Genomic DNA, 9,989 nt, shown 5'->3' on the forward strand with positions numbered 1-9,989 from the left:
ACACTTTCTGGATGGTCCAGATTCAGGGAAGGGAGAATGGCAGTCCAGTTCTAACTTCCTGAACTCCTGGAGAGCCCCCACACTGCACCCCAGTGAGCTACAAGAGAAGGGCGGCTCTCAGTGTAGTGTGTTCAGTGTCCCCTTTGCTAGAGCCTCACGGGGTCATCACATCTACTTCCTGCATGTTTGTGTCAGGCACTCCACATTTTAACTGCATGAGCTAGGACCACGACATGAGACTCAAATAATTGAAAGCAACAAGTCCACGGGAATTGTTCGTGTTTGCGAGAGCTTCTCCTACCCCTTCTTCCTCCAGGGGCAACCTATCAGCTTGGCAGGAACCACGTACTGTTTGTCGTTGATCTGAGTATTCATAAGGTTGCCCTTCTTAAAAATATATTTATTGGCCGGGCGTGGTGGCACACGCCTTTAATCCCAGCACTTGGGAGGCAGAGGTAGGAGGATTGCCATGAGTTCAAGGCCACCCTGAGATGACAGAGTTAATTCCAGGTCAGCCTGGACCAGAGTGAGACCCTACCTCGAAAAACTAAAAAAAAAAAAAAAATATATATATATATATATATATATATACATATATATATATATATATATATATATATATATATATATTTGCAAGCAGAGAGAAAAAGAGAATGGGCGCACCAGGGCTTCCTACCACTGCGAACAAACCCCAGACATGTTCCACTTTTTGTGGTTCTTGGGTATGATTTTATGTGTGGTTGTAGGATTGTGTAAGGCTTGTGCCTGCCTCACACTCAAGTCTGTCCCTCTTGTTCACTGAGGAATCCAACTGAGGGACTTCACCATTGTGGTGGTTTGATTCAGGTGTCCCGCATAAACTTGGGTTTTCTGAATGCTAGGTTCCCAGCTGATGGATATTTGGGAATTAATGCCTCCTGGAGGCAGTGTATTGTTGGGGGCGGGCTTATGGGTGTTATAGCCAGTTTTCCCATGCCAGTGTTTGGCACACCCTCCTGTTGCTATGGTCCATCTTATGTTGGCCAGGGGGTGATGCTCACCCTCTGCTCATGTCATTTTCCTTGCCATCGTGGAGCTTCCCCCTTGAGCCTGTAAGCCAAAATAAACCTCTTTTTCCCAGAAGCTGCTCTTGGTTGGGTGATTTCTATCAGCAACGCGAACCAGACTGCAACAACCATGGAAAAGAGGTGTGGGTAGCCTCTTGGGGCAAAAGGCAGCCAGCCTACAGCCAACAACCAGAGACAGTGAATGCTTAGTTCTACCTGTAGCCACAGGAACTGAGTTCTGACAACCACCCAAGTAGGCGTGAAGCAGGTGTGGCATGGTTTAGATATGGAGTGCCCCCTCACTCCCCCGTGCAGCAGTCAGTGCTCAGAAGCAGGATCTCTGGGAAGAAACTGGAAACTGGATCATGATGAATTCAACTTGAATAGATTTCCCATTGAACTCATGCCTTGATAGGGAATGAGGAGGTGGTGGACACAGGAGGTGGGCCTAGTTGGTGGAAGTAAGTCACTGTTAGGGGAAGTGTTCTGGAAGGGTACATGTGTCCCGGCCCCTCAGCAACGCTTGCTTCCCAGCTTTGCACCTATAGCCCCCCTCCATGATGCGCTGCCTTACCACAGTCCCAAAACAACAGTGGACTGAATGTGCAGGCATCGAAACCTCTCCAACTTCCCTCTTAAGGTGATTTTTCTTAGGTACTTTCTCACAGCAGTAGAAAGCTGACAAGATCCTGCCATAGTTGAGCCTCAGGTGGTATCACAGCCCCAACCGCCACCTTGGTATTAGCAGGACACCCAGCAGAAGACCCTGACCCACAGAAGCTGATAACAAATGTGTGTTGTTTCAAGATACTAAAGTGGTGGTAATACTGTTAAGCAGCAGTAGATAAGTCCAGCCACACAGCCCACCATGTCCGTAAATACCTTTTTCCTACTTGTCATTATATGTGGTTGTTTCTTCGGCATTTATAGAAGGAGATGTCCCTCGGATGTGACCCCACAGGTTTTCCTAGGCCAACTCTCCATTCTCACAGCAGGAAGCAACTTTCAAAATTCTAGATTGCAGCCCACTGGACACTCGTGACCAACAGCTTCTGTGCCCAAATGGCCACTCCAGGTTTGTTTGCTTTTTTCCTTTTGGCAGGGTCTCATGTAGTTCAACCTGGTTTCAAACTTCTATGTTGCTGAGGTTGGTCTTGAACCTCTCATCCTCCCTTTCCCACCTCCCACCTTCAGTGCTGGGATTACAGGTATGTGCCAACATGCTCAGTTTATATAGTGGTGGGGATTGAACTCTAGACCTCGTGCATGCTAACTAAGGTCTCCAGCAACAGAGCCACCCTCCCAGCGCTCCTAACTTCCTCGTAAGGATCTTCATTAGCTATGTGGATGGAGTCATGTCTACAGCAAAATAAGTTGGCAGCTAGCCTTAACCAAACCCCTAGAATGAGGTTCTCCCCTTCATTCACGCAGCAGTCTGGCTATTCTATTTTCATTCTGTTGTTTCCGTAGCTTGAGTTACGACATCTCAGCCTCTATAAAGATACTTTCCTATGTTCAATTCCAAGTTGTGGCCATCTACTGATCCTTGGAGTCCTTGCCATCCTTCCAGTGTTTCCTTTGGTCAAAATAGCCAGTCATTTCTATGTCTGGTAACCAAAAGACACCGATCACAGAGGGAAACCCAGAACACGTAACTCACCAGAAAATCCAAGTGTCATTCTTGAACATAGTTGAAATATGAGGTAGGAGAAACCCAGGAAACAAGTCACATGATTTGATGCCAAAGAAAAACACATTTTTTTTTCTGAAAAAAAAAATTTCTTTATTTATTTGAGAGGGACAGACAGAGAGAGAAAGAGGCAGAAGGAGGGAGAGAGAGAGAGAGAATGGGTGCACCAGTGCTTCCAGCCACTGCAAACGAACTCCTGACGCGTGCGCCCCCTTGTGCATCTGGCTAACATGGCTCCTTGGGGAATCGAGCCTTGAACCGGGGTCCTTAGGCTTCATAGGCAAGCGCTTAAGCCATCTCTCCAGCCCAAAAAACACATTTTTTTGAAACAGGCTTTAAAGCAAATTCCCTCAACTATACCGTTTTCAAGTGACTAGTGTTTTGCAGATAAAGGATAAAGATTTTCAACACTGAGAACAGAGAAGTTGCCTGAGCCACCCTGTTAATTATGTAAGAGTGTGAGCTGACCGCAAATACTTTGTTGTTGTTTGTTTTTTCGAGGTAGAGTCTCACTCTGGCTTAGGCTGACCTGGAATTCACTATGTAGTCTCAGGACGGCCTTGAACTCGTACCTAACAGCATGTGCCGCCACGCCCAGCTGGCTCCAGATTCTTCTCAGTTCTCAGCACTGACTGACATCATCATCAAATCCTGAGGACCTAACGTAAAAGGTAAGCACAAAGGAATGGTGTCATTATTTTAGATGGAAAAAAAAAGCATCAATCCTTAATCAACTTAAAGAAATGATCGTACACCCTCATGATCCACCTGAGTTAACTCCAATGACTTACTCAACTGGATCAGAAGTTGAATGAGGACTTATGACTGTCAACTTCTTATATATGAGGGAGGAAACAGAGACAGGCCCTCCACTGGGCATGGCATCGGCGGCATGTTCTAAGACTGCAGGCGGCCCTGATTTCTGATGGTTGACTTCTGACTTTTTAACTTTGTGATGGTGTGAAGGTGGTAGGCCCTCAGCAGAAACTGGGCTTTGAATTTTGAGTTTAGATTGTGTCTTGAGCTCATAGCAGTGTCATATCCTCTTGCGATGCTGGGCAGAGGCAGGACGCTACACCCCAGTCAGGGATGAGATTGTGAGGGGAGTAACAGGTGCTCCACAGTGCACTCTGCTGCTAATCTGAGATGTGTAACAGGTTAGGAGATGGTGCATTATCACCTTATATGCAACTTAGAATAGGTTTATTGGGATGCACACCCATCCTAAGTAGAACAGCTGCTGTATATTGAATTTTTTAAAATTGCGTTCAGTTTTTACATACATGTACCACTATATTGTACAAAGCAGTGGCCCTCTGCCTACCATGTCTAAGAGTTTTCTCCATGTGTGCATCTTTTAAAAGTCTGTCCTGAATGAAAACATTTTGCAGGACAGGGATGTAGCTAAATTGGTAGAGTGCTTTCCTAGCACAATGAAGCTATGGGTTCAACCACCAACACCATATAAGCATGGCAGGGTGGCCCATGCTTATAATCCCAGCACCCCAAGGGTGAAGGAGGAGGATCAAGAGTTCAAGGTCGCTGGGCGTGGTGGCGCACGCCTTTAATCCCAGCACTTGGGAGGCAGAGGTAGGAGGATCGCTGTGAGTTCAAGGCCACCCTGAGACTCCACAGTGAATTCCAGATCAGCCTGGGCTAGAGTGAGACCCTACCTCGAAAAACCAAAAAAAAAAAAAAAAAAAAAAAAAAAAAAAAAAGAGTTCAAGGTCATCCTTGGGTTCATAGTGAGTTCGAGGCCAGCCTAGGACACTTAGGACCTGGTTCAGTTTTGTTTTTTGTTTTTGTTTTTTTCAGCTACAGATTAGGATATTTCTAAAATGATATGATTGTTTCTAACCAGAGTACTGTGAGCATGGTTTAACCTTTCCTTAAAGTTTCAGAGGTTCAGGCATACTATTTTTTAAATATGTTATCTATTTATTTATTTGAAGGAGAGGGAGAGAGAATGGGTGTGCCTGGGCACTCCAGCCACTGAAACTGGACTCCAGACTCATGTGCCACTTTGTGAATCTGGTGTATGTGGGTCCTGGGGAATTGAACCTGGGTCCTTAGGCATCACAGGCAAGTACCTTAACCACTAAGCCATATCTCCAGCCCATGCATACTATTTTTAAATTTAAATACAATACATCTCCTTAGGCCACTGAGGATGTAGCAAAACCTTCAGAAGCTGCGTGTAGGTCTCCAGCCTTTGAAAGTCGATGACCTGGAATTCTGTGCTTTTCAAGCTCTGTATCTTATGGTTCTTAGTCTCCAGCTTTGATATCAGCTTCTGCTCACTCTCTCTCTCCCATCATGATGAATAACTTTATGTTAACTCCTAAACACTGAAGGATTCCAGGGGAAGTCATATCACCAAACTTGCTATGTTCTTTTTTTTTTCTTTTTTTCTTTTTTGTGGGTGTGGGAAGAGGGATCATAGTCTCACTCTAGCTCAGACTGACCTGGAATTCATTCTGTAGTTCCAGGTTCACCTTGAATTCACAGCAATCCTCCTACCTCTGTCTCCCAAGTGCTGGGATTAAGGGGTGTACCACCACCCCTGGCCCTTTCTGGCTATTAACAAGACTCCTTTCATGTCACATAGTGGGCAGGGCCATCAACTCATGTCAGATGTTTCCCCTAACAATCAGAGGTTTTCCTCACTGTCCACAGAAGCCAAAATGTATTGTCACTGGGGATCTGTCACCATCATAGGACACAAAGTGCTAAATATAAATTATGTTTCCATATTCATCATCAATTAAACATTAAGGAACATATTCTACAAAAGAAAATGTCCTAGGGGGCAGGGTGGGTCTTAAAGGTTATAAAGGAAAATTTTCACTGTGTATCTACTGTTACGACAACTTGAAAGCAGTAGCAGGAGGCAGTTCTTAGGAAGCCCATTTTGAGGGAGGAATTTCAGACAGCATGTGAAGCGTGGCTCCACCTCAAGGCAGTGTGCAGGCCCAGCGTGTATGTGCAGATGTGCTGGTCACTCCACTGTGTCGCACAGCAGAGCGGGGGCACCCGCCATCTGTCCCACGTTTTCAGACTGCAGAGAAACAGGCTGGGCCCAGCTTCATGACAAATGAGAAGACAATTAGTTGCATTAATCCCAAGGCAAGACAGCTGTTGTTGCTATTTCAGGTTCTGTACCTGTGCTGTAGGTTTCACAAAGCCTCTTTCTGCCACGGCTATGGTGTTGAGGTGGCCAAAAGAAGAATTTGCACAAGATAGTAGGAGGAATGAGGCAGCCACCATTACTTCCTGAGGTCTTCTCAGTTTGCAGCGAGAGGCATAAAAAGATCCACACACAAACTCCAGCTTGCTGTCACTGTTCTTTTCTTGTATGTTTCTTCGTCCTGATGCCAAGTTCTCCCCGTGGGCAGCAGCTCAGGCCTGTTGTCAGAAACATCATCATCTCTCTACCATCATCTCTTCTTTGCAGCACTCTGGTGTCCTCTCTGGTGCCTGGACATCCTGGCTTCTCATGGTTTATGGCTCCTCTGTTGGTCCAACGTGCCACTTCAAACCTTCACCTCCTCAGCTGCTCCCTCAAGTGTGTAAGGTCTACTTCCTATAAGAACTCCTTACTCCATAACTCATAGTGGTTCTGATTTTATAATTAAACTCAGAGTAGAAGATGCCAGGTGGAACTTTCCAGGGGAAGTGCAGGAGGTTTGTGGAGACAGCCAGCAGCTATCCAATTTACAGTGCCCAAGGAATTCCATGTGCCAACAAGGCGTAACTTGGCAAGCTGTGGGCCATTTTAATTGCCAGTAACTTTCCTTTCAAAGCTGCAAATCCAGGGGCTGAAACATTCCTAGGTCAAAGTGCCCTTGACAAATGTATCTCATGGAGCTCAGGCACTGTCCCAGAAGCTTTCTGTCACCCAGCTCAGTGGCAGTGCCAGGAGAGTCTACATGCAGAGCTCATGGCCTAGGAGCCAAAGTCCAGCTTCTAGTCCCAGTTCTGATAATCTAAGCCAGGCACTTCCCCTCTCACAACTGGTTTCTTTTCTGTTCTTACAAAAGTGACTTCGTGGAGGTGTTTCTGAGGCTGGAGAGATAGCAAAATCAGCTAAATGCTTGTCCTGTGGACATGAGAATCCGAGTTTGATCTCCAGAACCCACGTCAAATGCCTAGTGTGGTGGCACTGCCTGTGATTTTAGTGCTGGGAGGTGGAGACATGCATCGTTGGGGCTTACTGGCCAGCTTGTCTAGAAAAACTACCGAGCTCCAACCAATGAAAGACCATCTCAAAAAGACGTGGACAAGGAGGTTGTCCTCTGGCCTATACACACACATGTACACTCACACACAAGTGCATACATGCGCACCACACACACATACACAATAACCAAACCAAATCCCTTCCCCAAAAGGAAATGGTTTCTGAGGTCTCAAAAATAAATTCTGGGCTGGGCATGGTGGCACATGCCTTTAATTCCAGCTCTCAGGAGGCCGAGGTAGGAGGACTGCCATGAGTTTGAGGCCATCCTGGGACTATATAATGAATTCTAAGTCAGTCTGAGCTACAGCAAGACCCAATCTCAAGAAGAAAAAAATAAGAGAGAGAGAGAGAAAGAAATTCTAATGAAAAGCAAACTGAAATTAACTCAGGAGCTGTGGAATCTACACTGAGTAAACAGAAAATGGGCATGAGTCAACCCTCAGGAGAACAGAGGCTTGAATGAAACACTAATCCTCACACACAGTGATGTCCTCCTTGGCTAATACCACACAAAGATTCAGAATTTATTGCTGCTATTAGTGCAAGAAATTATTTCCATGAAAGTGATTTTTGATATTTTATGTATTTATTCACCTATTTGATAGGTGGGTAGAGAGAGAAAAATTGAGAGTATGGGTGTTCTAGGGTCTCTTGCCAATGTGTACAAAATTCACATACATGTGCCACTTCATGCATTTGGCTTTTTGGCTTTAGGGGCACTGGGGAATTGGATCTGGACCAGCAGGTTTTACAAGCAAGTGTCTTTAACCACTGAGCCATCTCCCCAACCTCCAGAAAATTCCTCTTATAGATTGAGAGTCCTTACCTTCTCCTATTGGGTTTAATATCTTGATTTTATCATTCTATATATTCTTGTCCTCTCATGAATATGTTTTGAGACAACCCATATGATCTACAGCCTCAGAAGGAAACTTGAGGAAAGCGACTAGACTGGCACCTTGCTAACAAGAAGCTGGTAGATGAGATGTCTTGGATCATACAGAAGTTCGGAGGGTCCTGGAGACCATCTCCTTGAGGCATTCACAAACTCCCAAACTTTGGGCCCCTAAACTTACACTGTCAGGTTGGCTGCACCAGAGATACCCAGAAGACATCTGTATCCTTTACTTTTCTTGTTGCTGTGGCCAAAGACTTGACAAAAAGTAGGTTAAGGATGAAAGGATTTATTTCAACTTATAGTTCATGAGAAGGAAGGCATGATGTGGGGAACAGAAGGCCAGCTGGTCACGTTACATTCACAGTCAGGAAGAATAGAGAATGGGAAGTGAGGCTAGGCTATGAATGCTCAAGTCTGTCCAGAATGGTTCCTTAGACTCTGCTTATAGCACTGTAGGGCTTTTCTAACCCCCAAATCCAAACTCTTCTACATCCTCCCACAAATCAGATCCAAAGGCTTATGAACCACATGGTCAGGCTTAGCACAGCAAAAATCCCACTCCTACCTAGTACCAATGTTATGCGTTAGTTACATTTCTCATTGCAGCATCGTCTATAGATTCCTGGGCTTCTATTTCCAATGAGTGGTCTAGTGCCTTGATTCTACATTTAAAACTTTAATCAACTCAGTGTGCTAGGGATGCAGGAAATGAAGTAGTAGCCAGATGTGGTAGCACATGCCTTTAATCCCAGAACTCAGGGATTGCCATGAGTTCGAGGCCTGAGACTACATAGTGAATTCTAGGTCAGCTGGGCCAGAGTGAAACCCTACCTTGAAAAGCCAAAAAAACAAAACAAAACAAAAAAAAATCCCTAAGTAATTCTATTACGTTGTCAGCTTCAAAGATCAATGATGAGGATAATCTTCTTTCAATATTGTCATTGCAGAGCTTCTAACACAAATTGTAGCAGTTACTTTGTTGTTGTTTGGACAAAATACCCAAATGGAAGTATCTTAAGAAAGGAAATGGTTTATATCATTATAGGCTTGAGGGAAAGTTTCTATCATACAGGGAAAGTGGGGCAGGAGCAGACAGCCAGCATCACATCTTCACATCAGCAGGGAGAGTGAACTGGGCTATAAAACCCAAGGCTCATCCCCAGTAACACATTTTCTCCAGCAGGGCCCCACCTTCCTAAACAACACCAGCAACTGGAAATTAAGTATTTAAACACATGGAGCTATGGAGAATGGTTTACATTCAAGCCAACAAGCTAGTCAAGACAGAATAAACCCATCATAGGCTCTCTATTTTTCAGGTTATAACAAAACTTCTGAACAGAGTCCAGAAGCAACTACCTAACAGAAAAATAGACATCAAATATCAAGGCAGTAAACTTGTGGGATTTTTTTGTCGTGCCCTCCCCCACCTTGTTTCTGTGTCTCTTGGCTATGACATTTGAGCTACCACCATCAGAAAACGGGACAGGAGTTCCTGACGATCCTAAAATCAGAAAAGAAACAACAAACAAAACTTAGCATTCTAGAGGAGACTTAGTGCTCAAAACTTCCACAACACAATATTGAAGGTTCTAATATGCCATCAGAAATTTCTTGACCTTTAAAAAGGAAGGAAAATGAAAGCTGAAAGGGAAAGTCGGCCTAGTTCATGAGAGGAAAAATCTGACAGAAGCCAAAAGGAAGGTGATCCAGGTTTTAGAATTTCAGAAAATGTTAAAGTGACATTACAAGCATGCTTCATAGTGTAAAAGTGAACACTCTTGAAATGGGTAGAAAGAGTTCTCATCAAACCCAGATTATCAGGCTTTGCAGGCAAGTGCCTTAACTGCTGAGCCATCTCTCCAGACCAAGAATGGTTAGAATTTAGGAAACAAGGGGCTATGATGGTGGCTAAAAGTGCTTGTTTTTACAGCCATCCACAAAAAGCCAGATGGGTATTCACTTGCAGTGGCAAGAGACCCAGGCATGCTTCCCATACACATATGCACATGTGCAAATAAATAACTGTTTAAAAGTTTAAGAAACAAACTGCCCACACCAAGTGCCAGTGAGGGTGCCTCAGCACACTCCCAGTGCTGGTGCGGACACTGGACA

The sequence above is a fragment of the Jaculus jaculus genome, chromosome 3, assembly GCF_020740685.1.
Source record: "Jaculus jaculus isolate mJacJac1 chromosome 3, mJacJac1.mat.Y.cur, whole genome shotgun sequence".
NCBI classification, from domain to species: domain Eukaryota; kingdom Metazoa; phylum Chordata; class Mammalia; order Rodentia; family Dipodidae; genus Jaculus; species Jaculus jaculus.